General features: G+C 44.2%; 2 long non-coding RNA genes across 2 annotated transcripts in view; one reads left to right on the top strand and one right to left on the bottom strand.

Moving 5' to 3' along the window:
* Positions 1–12,246, top strand: part of LOC138751347 (uncharacterized) — a 209,538-nt gene extending 197,292 nt beyond the window's left edge. Inside the window, exon 4 of the long non-coding RNA XR_011349852.1 lies at positions 11,327–12,246. This is a non-coding gene — a long non-coding RNA (uncharacterized lncRNA). The remainder of the gene's footprint in view (positions 1–11,326) is intronic.
* Positions 12,247–13,965: 1,719 nt separating this feature from the next.
* Positions 13,966–17,476, bottom strand: LOC138751346 (uncharacterized). Its single transcript, XR_011349850.1, has 2 exons — positions 17,243–17,476; positions 13,966–14,297 (listed from the first exon to the last, which is right to left on the bottom strand). It is a non-coding gene; the product is annotated as an uncharacterized lncRNA (long non-coding RNA).
* Positions 17,477–17,728: the final 252 nt, after the last annotated feature.

Here is a 17,728-nt window from a genome sequence, read left to right as displayed (position 1 = left end):
TACATTTAAGGAAAGACTGGATCGTTACATGGATAGGAGGGGACTAGAGGGGTATGGACCGGGTGCTGGTCAGTGGGACTAGGAGGGTGGGGATTTGCTACGGCATGGACTAGTAGGGCCGAACTGGCCTGTTCTGTGCTGTAAGTGGTTATATGGTTATATGGTTATATACATAAAGACATAATTTAAAAGCATATTTTGGAATGATTTACCTAGTTACAGAATACTGCTCATTAATCTCACAGCTTGCAGGAAGAAGCTATTTCCCAGCTTAGCAGTCCTGATTTTAATGCTCTTGTACCTCCTTCTTGATGGCAGTGGGTCAAATATCTGGAGTGCTGGATAGAAAGGGTCTTCTATAACCCTTCAAGCCCAATATAAGAAAGGGAGACAACAGTGATCTTCTTGCCTGTTCAAATGATCTTCTATATTAACTTCCAGTCTGCTGCATTGCAGCCACCATATCACATTGAGGCATCTAGACAGGGTGCTCCTGTAAAATGTTGTTAAGGTGGGGGCGGCCTTGCCCTCCTCATTCTCTTTAGGATGTGTAGGTGCACCTTCCTGGATAATGAGGAGGTGTTGTGGGTCCAGGATAGGTTATCCTTTATATGCACACCAAGGAACTTTGTACTCTGCACTCTTTCATTGAGAAGGCACATTGATTTGTAATGGAAAATGGTCAACCTTCATCCTCCTGAAGTTGACAATCATCTTCTTTGTCTTGTCTGCATTGAGACTCAGGTTACCTTTCTAGCACCATTTTATGAACCACCCAACCATCTCTCTGTTATCATCATCATGGGCATTAGATTGCTGTGGAGTAAGTTTCCATAGGCCGGCATAACATTGTGGGCTGAAGGGCTGGTACTCTGCTGGAATGTTCTGTGTCATTATTCTGTCAGCCAAACATGGCTTTCTTTTGAGTGATAGTTTTGATGAGAAAAAGCACAGAAACAGGCCATTTGGCCCAGGGATTCACTAGAAGTGTGCTGTACTGACGACTGGTCCTGCCTCCCAGCTCTTCCCCCTGGGGCCTGTATATAACCCTGGTTTCCTGCCTAAACCCAGAACCCCTCTGAAGCCTGTTTGTGAACCCTACCTGTGTTGTAGGCTAATAAAATTGTTTGTTCTCCCTCCAGTCGAGTGTGAGCTTTTATCTACGCTACAATTTTATTAGCTTATGAACAAGGATGGAGGCATTACTCAAGCCCAGTATACTAATAATAGTAATAGACCGCCAGTCCCCCGACACAGCTGAGGAGTTTGCATATTGGGTAGACTGCTTCCAGGCCTACCTGAATGTGACCAAGGACGTCTTCCATACAGACGAGCTCCAGTGGTCGACACTCATCTCAAGGGTAGGGATGAAGGGGTACGCAGTTGTCCAAGACTGCCCGACAAACAAGGCCGCCATCGAGGTGCTGAAGGCCCGCTACATGAAGGCCCCGAACGAGGTCCTAGCGAGGCACTAGCTCGCCCTACACCAATGGCCTAGAAAGTCGATTGATGACTAACTGCTGGATCTGCGGATGCTGGCTAAGAAGTGCAGGTATGAGGCCACTTTGGGTCGTGTCCGGGAAGATGAGCAGATCCAGGACACTCTAGTCGCGGGGGTGTGCTCGAGGTATGTGAGGCAGCAACTGCTCGAGTTGGGAAGGAAGGACTGTACTGACAATAACCACACCAGCAGTGCAAGTCTAAGACAGCTTTAATAAACTAATATGTACACTAAGAGGTCTTGTCTCTCTGCAAGACAAACCAGGAAGGCTAGACTGTAGCTCTGGACTGCTTTATATACAAGGTCACCGGGATGACCCCTGGTGACCTAGTGGTGTAATTACATATCACCACAAGGACCTCGCTAGCCACGTCAAGCTGGTCAAATCACTGGAACAGGCCAGTCTCGAGAACGATGACCTTGAGGCCAGTGGACTCGTGCCCTCAGGTGAGCACATCCAAGGACTAGCTACTCCCCTCTCACGGCTGCCACTTCCCAAGACCGGGAGTGCTTTATCTGTGGCAAGGGACAGCACCCCCGTACCCGCTTCCCGGTCAAAGACTTGGCGTGCTCCAGCTGTGGGAAGAAGGGACATTGGGCAAGGGTCTGCCACACGAAGGGAGGTCCGAGGAAGTCCATGGCCTGACTGCCCCTGGATCTGATTCCAGCCCCAAGCCATCTGCCCCAGACTCGCCTGAGATCACCTGCTGTGCAACCTGCCACCTATGGAAATGGTGCAAAAAGACTCAATGGCCATCTTGCAGCGATCTGATTTCAGTGCCATCATTATCAGAGGAGGAGGAAGGAGGGCGTCCATCTTGCCACGCCACGAAGTCGGCACCATCTCACCTGCACAGGTCGACTCAAGATGGATGGGGCCACTCGAGGGAAAAACACGGTGTCTCCGGCGACCTGGCATCACTGGTCCTCGACCAGAATAGACCTCACCAGCTCAGCAACTTGATGGTGATGGTGAAGGTAAATGGATATTTGACAAAGGCTCCGATTGACACAGGCTCCATGGAAAGTTTTGTAGACTCACGGACTGTGCAAAAATATAACTTAAAAATGTACCAGTCTAATTACCAAATCTTCCTAGCATCCTGGTCCCATTCAGTGCATGTACAGAAACATTGTATAGTTCATCTGTCATTTGAAGGGGGGGAATTTTGTAAATTTCACATGTACATTTTAGATGAATTGTTTGCTCCAGTATTGTTGGATCTGGACTTCCTGTGCCACCTTAAAAGTGTGACCTTGGAGTTTTCTGGTCCCCTTCCCATGGTAACGGTTCGGAACGGTGGGCCCTCAAAACCAGGTTCCACATGCAGCCTCTCCATGCTGAACATCGACCACCCCCACCCCCGTTCCCAAACCTGTCTGCCGACTGTAAGCCCATCACCACCAAAAGCAGGAGGTTCAGTGCGGCAGACAGGCAGTTTATAAAGACCTGCTGGAGGAGGGGATCATCGAACCTAGCACCAGCCTGTGGAGAGCACAAGTGGTGGTTGTAAAAGGGGAAAACAAGTACAGGTTAGTGATTGACTATAGCCAAACAATTAACAGATACACACTTTTGGACACATACCCCACATTTCGGATATGGTGAACAATAGTGCGCAGTATCTGATCTATTCGACTGCCTATCACCAGCTGCCAATCTGTTCCGAGGACCCATCCATAAACAGCATTTGAGGCTAATGATCGACTCTATCAGTTCTGGAGGGTCCCTTTCGGTATTACCAATGGGGTGTCTATTTTCCAGCGGCAGATGCAGGATGGTGGACGAGTATGGGTTGAAGGCTATCTTCCCCTACCTCGACAATGCCACCATCTGTGGCCACACCGTGGAAGGCCATGATGCCAATCTTCAGAGCTTTTTCCATGTGGCGAGAGCCATGAATCTCACTTACAATTCTGACAAGTGTGTATTCAGGACTACGCAACTAGCTATTCTTGGCTACGTGGTGGAGAATGGCGTCATTGGCCCCGACCCTGATAGGATGCACCCCCTGTTAGAGCTTCCCCTCCCTGGAACCACAAAGGCTTTGAGGAAGATGCCTGGGGTTTATCTCATATTACATCCAGTGGGTCCCTCAATACACCGACAAGGTTTGGCCCCTCTTAAAGCTCACCATTTTCCCCCTTTCGTCTGAAGCCCAGACGGCTTTTAATTATCCCCCGAAGTTACATTGTGAAAGCCGCCATGCATGTGGTGGAAGAGAATGTACCTTTCCAAGTGGAAAGTGGCACTTCGGACATAGCCCTGGCTACTAATCAGGAGGGCAGGCTGGTTGCCTTTTTCTCGCCGATGTTTCAAGGCCACAAGCTTTGGAACCTGTCTGTGGAAAAGGAGGCTCAGACTATTGTAGAAGCCATAAAGCACTGGAGGCACTACCTGGCTGGTAGAAGATTTATGTTCCTCATGGACCAGTGCTCTGTTGCATTCATGTTCAGCAATGCCAAGTGGGGAAAAAATCAAGAATGACAAAATTGCTAGGTGGAGGATTGAACTCTCCACCTACAGTTTTGACATCACCTACTGACCAGGGGCCCTTTTTGGCACTCCAGATGCCTTGTCCAGGGGATGCTGTGCCTCTGCACACACTGGTCAACTGCGGACCATACACAATGAGCTCTGCCATCCAAGGGTCACCTGCATGGCTCATTTTGTCAAGTCCTGCAACTTGCCCTCCTCAATAAAAGACATCAGGGAAATGACCAGATCTGTGTTCAGTTCAAGCTTTTTTTGCCCTGCGAAAGCACACCTGATTAAATCATTCAGGCGCTTTGAGTGGCTCAGCATCAATTTTAAGGGACATCTCCCCTCCACGAATGAGAACATTTACTTTCTCTTGGACATCGATGAGTATTCCCACTTCCCGTTTGCCATTCCGTGCCCAGACACCTCCATCCGTCCGTTATGAAGGCCCTAGACTCCATTTTCACCCTGTTCGGGTATCCCAGCTATATTCATAGCGACCAGGGCTCAGCCTTCATGAGCGACGAGCTGCGTCAGTGCCTGCTGGTAAGGGGCATTGCATCCAGCAGGACTATCAGTTACAACCCCTGGGGGAACGGGCAGGTTGAAAAAGAGAATGCCATGATCTGGAAGGCTGTCAAACTTGCCCAGAAGCAAAAAGGCCTTCCAGGCTCATGCTGGCAGGATGTCCTCCCCATCTCGTTCCACTCAATCTGGTCGCTACTCTACACTGCGATCAATGCTACTCCTCATGAGCTCATGTTTACATTCGACAGAAGGTCAGCATTAGGGACTGCACTCCTAGCCTGGCTCACTCGTCCTGGTCCAGTCCTTCTCAAGAAGCTTGTGAGGAGAAGCAAGATTGACCCCCTGGTGAAAAGGGTGAAATTGATCCATCCTAACCCCACGTACGCTGACGTGGAGTACCCGGATGGCAGGGAGGACAGTCTCCATCAGGGACCTGGCACCCACTGGATCCGTTGCCTCAGGTGCCCCACAAGCTACCGAGCTTTTTCTCCCCACCTCTGCTCAGGCCCTCAGGGGACCCGGTTCAGGAGGAGAGTGAACCCCCCCCCCTTTCTATCGTCAAGATGGAGCCCCAGCCCACTACCCTTCTATCACAGATGGACCAGGAGACTCAAGGAGCCCAAGACCCCCCCGTTGCTAGCGCTCCACCAGGATCTCCAGACCCCCGGACTGTCTGAATCTGTGAATCTGTAAATAGTATTATAAATATTTCTCTTCTGTGTCTATTACCGGTTTCTGATCCTTGTTCTCTTCATCCACAGACCCTGAATTCTGAAGGAAGTGGTGAATGTAGTGAACTGGGATTCACTAGATGGGTGCTGTACTGACAACTGGTCCCAATATGGTCACAAAGAGAACATGCAAACTCGACAGGTTAGGATGGAATCCAGGTCATTTGAGCTGTGTGGCAGCATCTCTGTTGGATGTGCCATGGTGCAATTGTTTTCTTTATATATAGAAAATGACTAATTTTATTGCAACAATCTGGTGCATTGCTCATGTCATGGTGAGAGAGGACAGTGGGTGTTTATCAGGACAGAAATAATTAACCAGCTACATCCTTTAGATATGTCTGTCACTCAAAAGACATGAAACCCTGCCCCAGCTAAACACACAGCTGTTAGTGACAGTGAAATTCACTTTATAATTTATTAGATCAAGCAGCGTCCTTCAAAGAGAATGAGGGGTGATCTCATCGACCTGTACAAATTCATGAGAGGAATAGATCGGGTGAAGACAGAGAGTCTTTTGATCAGAGTCGGGGGATTATTAACCAGAGAACATAGGTTTAAGATGAGGGGGGGGGGAGAGACTTAACAGGAACCCAAGGGGTAAATTATTTACACACTGGGTGGTGGGTGTATGGAATGAGCTGCTGGAGGAGGTGGTTGAAGCAGGTGTTATTGCAATATTTAAAGAAACATTGGGACAGATACATGGATAAGATGGGTTTTATATGGGCCAAATGCAGGCACGTGGGATGAGGGAGGAGCTGCATGGTTCATGTAGTGGTTAGCACAATGCCTTTACAGCGCCAGCGATCGGGACCGGGGTTCAAATCCTAAGCTGTCTGTAAGGAGTTTGTACATTCTCCCCATGTCTGCGTGGGTTTTCCCCAGGGGCTCCAGTTTCCTCCCACCTTTCAAAAACGTACGAGGGGTGCAGATTAATTGGATGTAAATTTGGCAGCATGGACTCCTGGGTTGAAGTGGCCTGTTACTGTGGTGGATCTATAAAAAAACTCGGTCAATGTGGACAAGTTGGGGTGAAGGGCTTGATCCACTTCAATGAGTTGAAGTACAGAACCCCAAAGGAAGGCCAAAGAAGGAAAAAACTGGCATTTCTACAGCAAATCTCACATTTTTCTGCAGATGTTTCAGTATATTTTGCCGGCAATGGAATATCTTTCATGTGTAGTCACTGCCACAGTAAAGGTTCACTTACCATCAGGGGTGCAACAGCATGAGGTCGTAAATGAGTCAGATAATTCTTCAAAGAGGGAAGAGATACATTTCTATGCATCAATGATTATGAGGAGGAGGCAATAAAATGGTGTTGAGATCAAGAATAGCCACCTCGTATTAAATAGCGGAGAAGGTTTGATGAGCTGAAGGGGCTAGATCTACATCTAATTACTTAATTTTTGTTCAAAGCACCTCAGTAACCTGAGCTGAGATTGAGCAAAGTTGTGATTAGGTTGTGTAGGTGTTTCATCAGTTAATGGATCAAAAGGTACAGATGGACAGGTTGGGAAGGAACTGACTCATTAATTGCACAAGCTCAGAGCTATCAGAGTTCTTCATGGTGCAGTTAAGTGAGAGCTGACTGTGCAGAAATTGTCTGGTAATTTTTAAAAACATTTTATTGATTGTAAAATGCTTTGGGCCACACTGAGAGCATGAAATTCACTGGAAAAATCCAAACTTTTTGTTTGAAATATTCACTTTGAGTTGAAATGAATCCATTTATTTATTGTCACTTTTACTTGGATACAGTGAAAAGCTTTGTTTATGTGCTATCCAGACAAGTCAACTCATACTTAGCACAGAAGGTAGTGCAATAATAAAAGTGCAGGTTATGGTACAGCAATGTCAATGTGTGTAGAGAAAGGTACAGTGAAGAAATAGGAGGGCAGCATCTTTTTTTTTTACCAGAGGGAGCTCCATTCAAGAGTCTGATAACAGCAAGAAAGAAACTGTCTTTAAATCTGGAGGTTGTTTTCAAGCTCATGTATTGACTACCTGATGGAAGGAGAGAGAGAAGAGAATGTGATCTAGATGCCATGGGCCCTTTAGTATGCCAGGAGTTTTCACAAAACTGGGAGGTATGGACAGATTCGATGGAGAGTTGAGATGGGGAGTGTGTGTATGATGGCCTGAGGCACCTTCACAACTCTCTGCAGTTTCTTGTGGTCTCGAGCAGAAAAATTCCAGCACCAATCTGTGATGAATCCTAGCAGCATCATGGGACATCTATAAAAAACAACGAGACCTCGGGGACATACCCTAAGGCTTTTGGGGAAGTCGGTTGATGGCCATGCTGTCTTGGATGTAACATCCATGTGGTTGGACCAGATGGGTTGTTGGTAATACTTGAAGCTCTTCACCATCTCCAGCTCAGTACTCTAGATACAGAAAGGGGTGTGTCTGAAAGTGATGGCCAGTTTCATCGTTTTGCTTACATTAAGAGAGAGGTTGCTGTCCTGACATGTCTCTAGACTCGCTATCTCATTTCTGTTGTAGTTTTAGATCTGGTCTATGACAGCAGTTTCATCTCCAAATTTGGAGATGGAGATAGAGGAGTATTTGGCCTTACTGTCATGAGTGTACATGTGTGCAGCAAGTATGTGTGTTGGCAGCCTTGCAGGGGTCAGTGTAAAGGATTATCATGGAGGAGATGTTACCAATCCTCACTACTTATGCTCTGCATGTCAGGAAATCGAAGACCCAGCAGATTAGAAGTTTGCTGCTACTTATATCTTAGAATTTGGAGATGAGATTGTTTGGGACAGTGCTGTAGGAGAGCAGAGCTATTGTCAACAAGTAGGAATCTGATGTCTTTGTTGTCCAGGCATCCCAGGTGAAGTGCTCATTTTTTAGGTGCTGGAGCTCGCCAAAATCGGCAACGAGGACGTCTCGCTAGACCTGGCCTTGGTGGCCACCATGTTGTATTTGGTGTCTATAATTGAGAGTGATGTGTAATATAACAAATATCACACAGTTGCACTCACTAATTATCATAAACTATAATTATCAACAAGTAAAGACCATCTTCCTTATCACTTTCACATTTCAAATAAACTACTGAGGCTGTCTTAATGCTCAGGCTTGTCGATTCATCAATGAGAACAGAAAGTTTGCCATTTATCTGCTAGATAAATGCTGGCAAGTTTTCATTTTCATATTAATGGTGATGTGATTAATTATCTCTGTAGCACTGATGCAGGAATGCAGTCCAATTCCAATGTCATGCTATTTTTGTTTTTAAGTTCTGGTAAGCCAAAGTGATCAAAGTATGTCTGTCATTCTAAATAATATGAACAACAACAAACTGAATTCCTTGCACTCTGCGACTCCCCCCCCCCCCCACCCACCCCCCAACCCCCTGCTCTCTACCCACTCCGCTGAATATTTTCTACTTGGCTCATTTAACCACCTGTGATGAAACACTATTGTGAATGTAAATGAGATGACCTTTTCTGTTTGACCCTGCTCTTACTGGCTGGCTTGTGACTCCTCCCCTTTATCCCCCATAAAGGCTATCATGCCACAACCCTTCCCCCAGTCGGGCCTGGGTCAGTGTGAGCCAGAAACACAAGAATGCCTTCAGTTCCAGAAACTTCAGTCTTTGCATAATTGATTGTGCATCAGCACCTTCCTGTAGAATCTGCTTCTCAATACTTTTGGAGTGACCCAAATCTCAACCTACCAGATGATTTTTTTTTTCTGAAGAAACACCTCTCTCTCCTTTGACCTCCCTCAACATCTCCTGTTCCTCCACTGGACTCACCCAATGTAGGCCTGGACCCTGGACCCAGCCAGTGCAGCCCTGGTCCTGGCCAGTGTATCCTTCACCCTCCGCATGCCCCATAGTTTTGACCAGAACCGGTGGTCCCTGCTATTTGGATACTGTGCACCGATGCTCGGACTGGAAGAGTGCAGGCTCAAGGAGATAGCATCTGCTATGGACTTTTTGCGATGGTGGGCAAATTGTAGAGCTTGCCTGGGAGGCTAGAGTTAATATTAGCCATAGTGAAGCATTTCATAATGATGGATGTCAAAGACACTGAGTGATATCAACTTGTTTTGCTCTTTTAGTAGTGGAGTTCTTGTAGGAGGTGGCAACTTCAGCTTGTTGCAGGAAGAGATTAAAGATGCTCTTGAATACTCCTATCAGCTGGTTTACTCAGTTCTTAGGACATGCTCAGGGACTCAATCCAGATCATTTATTTTCATGGGTTCACTTTTAGGATCCTGGATTCGACATTGGCTTTACAGGAGAAGCTATAGAGAGGTCATGGATGATTTCCTCTCATACTGGAGGCCTGTGACTAGTGATGTGCCTCAGAGATCAGTGCTGGGACCATTGTTGTTTGTTATCTATATCAATGATCTGGATGATAATGTGGTAAATTGGATCAGCAAGTTTGCAAGTGTCAGTAAGATCGGAGGTGTTGTGGACAGCAAAGAAGGTTTTCAAAGCTTGCAGAGGGATCTGGATCTGGACCAGCTGGAAAAATGTGCTGCAAAATGGCCGATGGAATTTAATGCAGAAAAGTGTAAGGTGTTGCACTTTGAAAGGACAGACATCCATGCTAAATGGTACTGCACTGAGGAGCATGGCAGATCAAAGAAATCTGGGGATACAGATACATGATTATTAACAGTGGCATCACAGGTAAGTAGAGTTGTAAAGAGAGCTTTTGGAACATTGGCCTTCATAAATTAAATATTGAGCAGAAGAGTTGGGATGTTATGGTAAAACTGTACAGTACATTGGTGAGGCCAAATTTGGAGTATTGTGTGCAGATCTGGTGACCTATCTATGGGAAAGATATCAACAAGATTGAAAGAGTGCAGAGAAGATTTACTAGGATGTTACCAGATCTTGAGGGACTGAGTTACAGGGAAAGGATTGGACTTTCTTTCCTGGAATGTAGAAGAATGAGGGGGAAAGTGATACCTGTAGAGGTATACAAAATTATGGGAGGCATAGGTAGAGTAGATGCAAGTAGTTATTTTACCCACTGAAATTAGATGAGATACAAACCAGAGAGTGAAAGGGGAGAAGTTTATGGGGAACTACTTTACACAGAGAATCATGGGAGTGTGAATGTGGGCTTAATTTTAACATGTAAGAAACATTTGGACAAGTACATGGATAGAAGTATGGAGGGATGTGGATTGGGTGCAGGTCAGTGAGATTAGGCAGAAGAATAATTTGGCATAGCCTAGATAGGACAAATGGACTGTTTCTGTGCTGTAATGTTCTATGGTTCATTCAGGAAAACCAGTTGGATGTCTGCAGTGCAGACATGTTGACTCACTGACCTCTTCAAAGCAGACATCGAATGCATTGAGTGACATGGGATATGCTGTAGCCTGTGTTTCTTCCTGCCTTTACTGTGAGAGTCTGCACATCTTGCCACAATCAATAAGTATCTGCAAGTTTCATCTGGGATTCAGACTTAGTCTGCCATTACCACTTGGCATTCCTGACAATTTTGCAGAGGTTATACCTGGATTTAAGGATTCACTGTTTCTGATGCCTGCCAAAATGTTTGGAATGTCTCCCACAGACGAGGTTTGAAAATGAGTCACATTTTTGCTCAGTGTTTGGTATGGATCCAGACTCCCTGTTTAGTTGTGTATAAACAGATATGATGACTGTCTGTGCTTGTTAATATCACTTGCCATTCCACAAAAAATTCTGAAGTTAGGCAAAAGCAATGTTCAAGGATGCTACTGCGGATGTAACTCTGATGCTGTTTTAAAGCAATGCAACACCATCAGCCACATTAGAAAATGATGTGTGGAAAATTGTGAGAATATAATTTTAGTCTGGAGAAGGGTTCATTGGTTCCACGTCCTGAATACTTTGGAATTGTGTAAGAAACTACATTCAGGATCCAATACCCAACAATTCCAATGGAGCAAACATGCTGAGATGCTAGAACATCCACAGATTTGGGCAATCCAGCAACATCTGTTCAGTCACAGCCTGATCCTGATGTTGAGGATTTGGAGAGAGGAGTTAGGATGGGTATGGGGTGAACTAGTGTGATAATGGTAACTAATGTTTATTTTTCTTTGCAGGCTGGACTGCTTCTTGGAGTTGATGTAATCTTGAGAAGAAAAAATTAATTTCTGCAACTCAATCCTTGACTTATTCATCATCAGACCTCAATCAGTGCAGATTGGCAACATCAGCCTCCACACTGCCCATCAACACAGGGCCACCATAAGGCTGCATGCTTAGTCCCCTGCTCTGCATATTGCACGCCCATGACTGTGAAGCCAAGTTTGGCCCCAATTCTGCAAACTCACAGATGACAACACCATTGTTGGACAAATAACAGGAAATGTAAAATATGGGGTGAACTGATGCCAGAACAACAATCTTGCTCTTAAGGTCACCAAGACCAAAGAGCTTATCATTGATTTTAGAGGCTGTCTACAATGATGGGGCAGAGGTGGTGAGGGTTAGAACCTTCAAGTTCCTGAGAGTCTAAAAATCAGAAGATGTCTCCTGGAGCCAGCACATCAAGGCTTCTGTGAAGAAGGCACATCAGCACCTTTACTTTCTAGAAAGTTTGAGGAGATTTGGTACATTGTCAAATACCCTATCAAATTTCTACAGGTACACAGTGGAAAATATAAGAGCTAGCTGCATCACAACCTTGTTTGGCAATACAAGTGCCCAGGAATGCAGAAGGTAGCAAACATAGCCAGGTCCATCAGAGGCTCTAACCTCCCATCAATTGAAGACATCAATGTGAGGCACTGTCTCAAGTAGACAGCCAACATCATAAAGGACTCTCATCATCTTGATCACAACCTCTTCTCACTGCTTCATTCAGCACCTCCAGGTTCAAGAACTTTCCAACCGCTATCAGGATCTTGAACTTTCTCTTGTTATACAAATCAGGGTCCACTCTGACATCACAAAAACACTTGTGCAAAATCACTTTTTTTGCATCAGAAGAATCGTAAATACTTATTATTCTTCTTTTGTACTCCTTATCTCTCTTTTTAATTAATTTATATCTACTATTGTAGTTTTCATTTAAATATCCATTTTGCTGCATTAAATAAGAATTTTGGTGCTTATGTACATTGTACAATGGCAATAAACTCTTCATCACATTATTGTTTTATTAATTTTAGCAAAATGGAGTAGGAAAAGATAGTTAAGGTGAATGAAATGCTGAGCAAAGAAACCAAGGCCATCTTAAACAAAGGAATCCATTCTTGGCTACCTGCAATAAAAAAACACCTGCTCTACCTCCAACAATCAATAGTATCAACTTCATTGGTGTTGAATTTTGGAGAAGAGTACGACGTGTAAGTACTACTAAATTGTGTGTTTAGAACAGGTGGTCCAGACAAGGGGAAGCGACTAGGGTGTTAAGTGGAACTGGTCCATCAAGTGGGTTCAGAGAAACCCCACCCCCTCAATGATCAGTTGTGTACTTCAAGAACTGGAGAGTGAAGCAATTAAAGACAATTGAAGAGACACAGTTAGGGTAGCAGTTAGCACAATGCTATTACACCACCAGTGACCCTGGTTTGAATCTGTCGTGATTTGTAAGGAGTTTAGATGTTCTCCTATATCTGTGTGGGTTTCCTCCAAGTGCTCTGGTTTCCAACCATGTTGCAAACACATACGGGGTTGGTAGGTTAATTGGTTACATGGATATGATTGGGCAGTGAGGCCTCATGGGCTGAGAGGACCTATTACCATGATGTATCACTAAATTAAAATTAAAACATCAGCTTCGCATGATGTGCCAGCATGCGATCATCATACAATCCAGCCAAATGCAGGACTATGTAGGGAATAACAGCTCACTGGTAGGTTCCTGCAGGACTTGGTCTCTACATTTGCTAGCCTGACCACCACAGCAACAATAATCAATGTTTAGCACTTACAGAGCAATAAAATTCCTCAAGGTTCTTCTCAGGTGCTTTCTTAAACATAGTCACTTGACTTTCAAGCCAGGGGTGTTTTACTTCAATTGTGAGCTTCAGGATCAACTAATCAGAGCCTTGATTGAATAATTTGACCTCAGTGGGGAAAGACAGTGAGTTCTGCAGGGAAGAGCACCCTAAGAACACAACACCTTCTTTAATTCTGTAGAGAGAGGTGGTTGTCTATTGGAAGATAGAGCTGCACAGAGGATGAGGGTTTAACATAGAAACATTATATCTGTCTGCAACAAGAGGGAAACTCTTGACAACCCTATGAGAAGGATGGAGCAGGTTATGAGAAAAAAGGAGCGTAGTAACGTTACTGTTGAGGAGGAAACCAGTTAAATCCATTTATGTCATTTATTTTAGCTTTCAAACAGAAAGCAATTCAGAATGGATTATCAGAGACCTTAAGAATAAAGTACAAAAACTGCTCATTGGAGTATTATAATTTCATACAGCAATCAGAACTTACTTAAGTTCCCCAATAGATTATCAAATGTCTACTTGAACATATTAAATGTACATTTGAGTACAATTGCATTTGCTGTGTTTTCAATAAATTATCATTCCTGATTCTCAGTGAATGAGAACCTCATTGATTTGAAGTAGCTAATAAAACAACAGCAATGTATAAAATATTCGTTCAAGTTCACTTATTATCATCTGACTGTAAATATACAACAAGATGAAACAGCATTTTGCTGGACCATAGTGCACACACAAAGCACACTACATGATAATTACATAAATACATCAAGATATTACATAAAAATAAACATTTATAAATATTTTGGATTCCGTTCATCAATATCACAGCCTGCTGGAAGAGACTGGCAGTCCTGATTTTAATGGTCCTGTACTTCTTTTCTGATGGTAATGGGTCAAAGATTCTGCGTGCTGGATGGAAAGGGTTCTCAATAATTTTTTCAGCCATATTTAAGCAACGCTCCTGGTGAATGTTATCAATAGAGGAAAGGGACACCCCTGTGATCTTCTCAGTTACTTTGACACCCAAGTGTGAAGAAAACATGACCAGACAAAATGAGGGAAGTTCCTTGCAGTTTGGTGGGGATTATCATAGTCTAGGCATCACCTGAAAAGGCAAAACACATGGACACGTGGTCCGTGTTGTAATTTTGGAAACAGGTTAGCTACAGTAGTTAGTGCTTGGTTAACTCCACATACTCTCAGGAGATACATGACTAGATAATACGTTAAGACCATAAGACATAGGAACAAAATAGACCATTCATCACCTCAAGCCTCTCCCGCCATTTACTTATGAGCTGATCCATTTTCTCACTCAGCCCCAATGCCAGCCTTTTCCCCATAACTTTTCATGCCCTGGTTAGTCAGGAACCTCAATCTCTGTCTTAAATACACCCAAAGACCTGGCATGACAAACCACATGTGGCAACAAAGTCCTTAAATTTACAACCCTCTAGCAGAAGAAATTCTGACACATTTCTGTTTTAAGCAGACACCCTTAAATTCTGAGATTGTGCCCTCTTGTCATAGACTCTCCCACCATGGGAAACAACCTTTCTATATCTACTCTGTCCATGCCTTACAACATTTGAAATGCTTCAGTGAGATCCCCCTCATTCTCCTAAATTCCAACGAATACAGGCCAAGATCTGTCAAATACTCATCATATAACCTTTTCATTCCTGGAATCATCCTAGTGAAGCCCCTTTGATCCCTCTCCAACATCAGCAACTCTTAAATGAGGAGCCCAAAACTGCTCACAATACTCCAAGTGAAGTTTCATCAGTGCCTTCATAAAGCCTCAAAAACCGATCCCTGCTCTTATATTCTGTTCCTTGTAAAATGAATCCAATGGTTTCTTCACCAGCATCTCAGCATTCCAGTTTACCTTCAGGCTATCCTGCACAAGAACTCCAAGGTCCTTTTGCATCTAGGTTTTTTCAATTTTCTCCCCATTTAAAAAATAGTCTTCCTATTTATTTTTTCTACCAAAATGCGCGACCATATACTTCACCACATTATATTTCATTTGCTACTTCTCTACCCGTTCTCCTAATCTGGCTAAGACCTTCTGTTGCCTCCACTACACTACCTGCTCCTCCATCTAACTTTGTATCATCTGCAAACTTGGTCACAAAGCCATTCATTCTATAATCCAAATCATTAATATACAACATAAAAAAGTGGCCCTAACACTGGCCCCTGTGGAACACCACCAGTAATTGTCAGCCAATCAGAATATAACCCTATATTCCCACTCTCTTCTCCTTGCCAATCAGCAAATTCTCTACCCATTCTGGTATGTTTCCTGTTATATCTTGGGCTCTTATCTTATTATGTACCTTGTCAAAGGCCTTCTGAAAATCCAATTACACAACATCCACTGCATCTCCCTTATCCAGCCTGCTTGTCACTTCCTTAAAGAGTTCCAATGTTTGTCAAGCAAGATTTTCCCTTAGGAAATGATGCTGGCTTTAGCCTATCCTGTCATGTGACTCAAAGTATTCTGTAACCTCATCCTTTTCATTTGACTCCAACATCTTCCCAACCACTGACACCAGGCAAACAGGTCTATAATTTAGTAAATTATGAAAATCTGTAGACACTGTGGTTAAAGTAAAAACACAAAATGCTGGAGAAGCTCAGCAGGTCAAATAATGTCTTTTATGTGGCAAAGATAAAGATACATAACTGACATTTTGGACGAGCCCTTCATCAAAGCTTTTCATCATTAGCTTTCTTTTAATCATTAAGGACACTGTTTGACCTGCTGAGCTTCTCCAGCATTTTGTGTTCTTACTATAATTTTCCTTCTGTTGCCTCCCTCTCTTCTTGAATAGTGGGGTGACATGTGCGATTTTACAGTCCTCCTGGACCATTCCAGAATCCATTAATTCCTAAATTACCAATGCCGCCACAACCTCCACTCCTATCTCTTTAAGGACCCGAGAGTGCAATCCACCAGGTCTGGGAGACTTATCCACCCTTAGATCATTCAGCTTTCTGAGCATCTTCTCCCTTGAAATAGTAACTGCACTCACTTCCCTTCTCTGATACTCCGGCACAAGGTAGTCTTCCACAGTGAAGACTGATGCAAACTACTCATTTAGTTTTGCTGTTAGCTCCTTGTCTCCCATTATTATTTCTCTGGTGTAATTTTCTATTGGGCCTATATCTACTCTCTCCTCTCTTTTATTCTTCATATGCTTGAAGAGGCTTTTTATATCTTGTTTAATATTATTTGCTAGTTTCATACTTCACCTTTCCCCCCTTTGGGTTTTTTAGTTACCTTCTGTGTTTTTACAAGCTTCCCAATCCTCTATGCTCCCATTTATTTTTGCTTCCTTGTATGCCCTCTCTTTTGCTTTCATGTTGGCTTTGACTTCCCCAGTCAGCCATAGTTGTGCCATTTTTTCATTTGAATATTTCCTCTTTTTTGGTATGTATTTATCTTGCACCTTCCCCATTTTTTGCAGAAACTCCATCCATTGCTGCTCTGTTGCTTTCTCTACTAGTGCCTCCTTCCACTCTACGTTGGCCAGTTCCGGTCTCATGCCACTGTAATTCCCTGTACTCCACTGAAATACCAACACATCCAATTTTATCTTTTCCTTGTTAAATCGCACATTGAATAATCGTATCGTGATTCCTTTAAGCTCTCTTACCTCCTCTGGTGCATTACACAACACCCAATCCAAGACAGTTAATGCCCTAGTGGGCTCATCATCAAGATGCTTTAAAAAGCCATCTCGTAGAACTTCTACAGATTCTCTCTCTCTCTCTCTCTCTCTTGAGGTCCAGTCCCAACTTAGTTTTCCCAATGTACTTGCATGTTAAATTTCCCCCATGACTACCATACATTGCCCTTCTGTCAAGCCTTTTCTATCTGCCTTTTCTATCAAATTGTTCACATCACGGCTACTGTTTAGAGACCTGTATATACAGCTAATAGTGTCTTTTTACCCTTGCCATTTCTTAACTCACAATGATTTTCTTCTGATCTTCTCATCCTATGTCACCTCTTTCTAGTGATTTAATACTGTTCCTTACCATCTGAGCCATGCCACCCACTCTGCTGACCTGGTTATCCTTTTGATGCACAAGGTCCTTTCAAGCTGCCATGTAAAATCGGGTTAACTGGGCAATTAGCCTGGTTAGCCTGGTCAGCATCGTCCAAATTCAACCAGGTCTCTGACCTTCCTCAGAGGTGGTCAGGGAACCCAGTTAAACTTAACCAGGATGTGTCCTCTGGCAGCTTGAACAGCAAAATGGCAGACCCGGTTACTCCTGTGACATCAGCGCTTGCCCAGTGACATCACAGGGAAACCCCTGGGTGAAGTGCCTGTCACAATCACGGGGGGGGGGGGCGAGAGAGGGGTAATTGCCGTGGTGATGGGGGGAGTGAGAGTGAGATTTTTGTCTTGGGGGGAGAGGGGTCACAGCCGGGGTGGGGGGGGGGGTTGCTGCCATGGGGGAGATGTCTCTGCCGTGCATGGGGAGGTTGCCACGATCAGGGGGAGAGACAGGCCAATGCTG

This window comes from Narcine bancroftii, chromosome 1 (genome assembly GCF_036971445.1).
Source record: "Narcine bancroftii isolate sNarBan1 chromosome 1, sNarBan1.hap1, whole genome shotgun sequence".
In the NCBI taxonomy this organism is placed as follows: Eukaryota; Metazoa; Chordata; class Chondrichthyes; order Torpediniformes; family Narcinidae; genus Narcine; species Narcine bancroftii.
The sequence above is the reverse complement of the archived record's forward strand: the minus strand, read 5'-3'. Positions and strand labels throughout refer to the sequence as shown.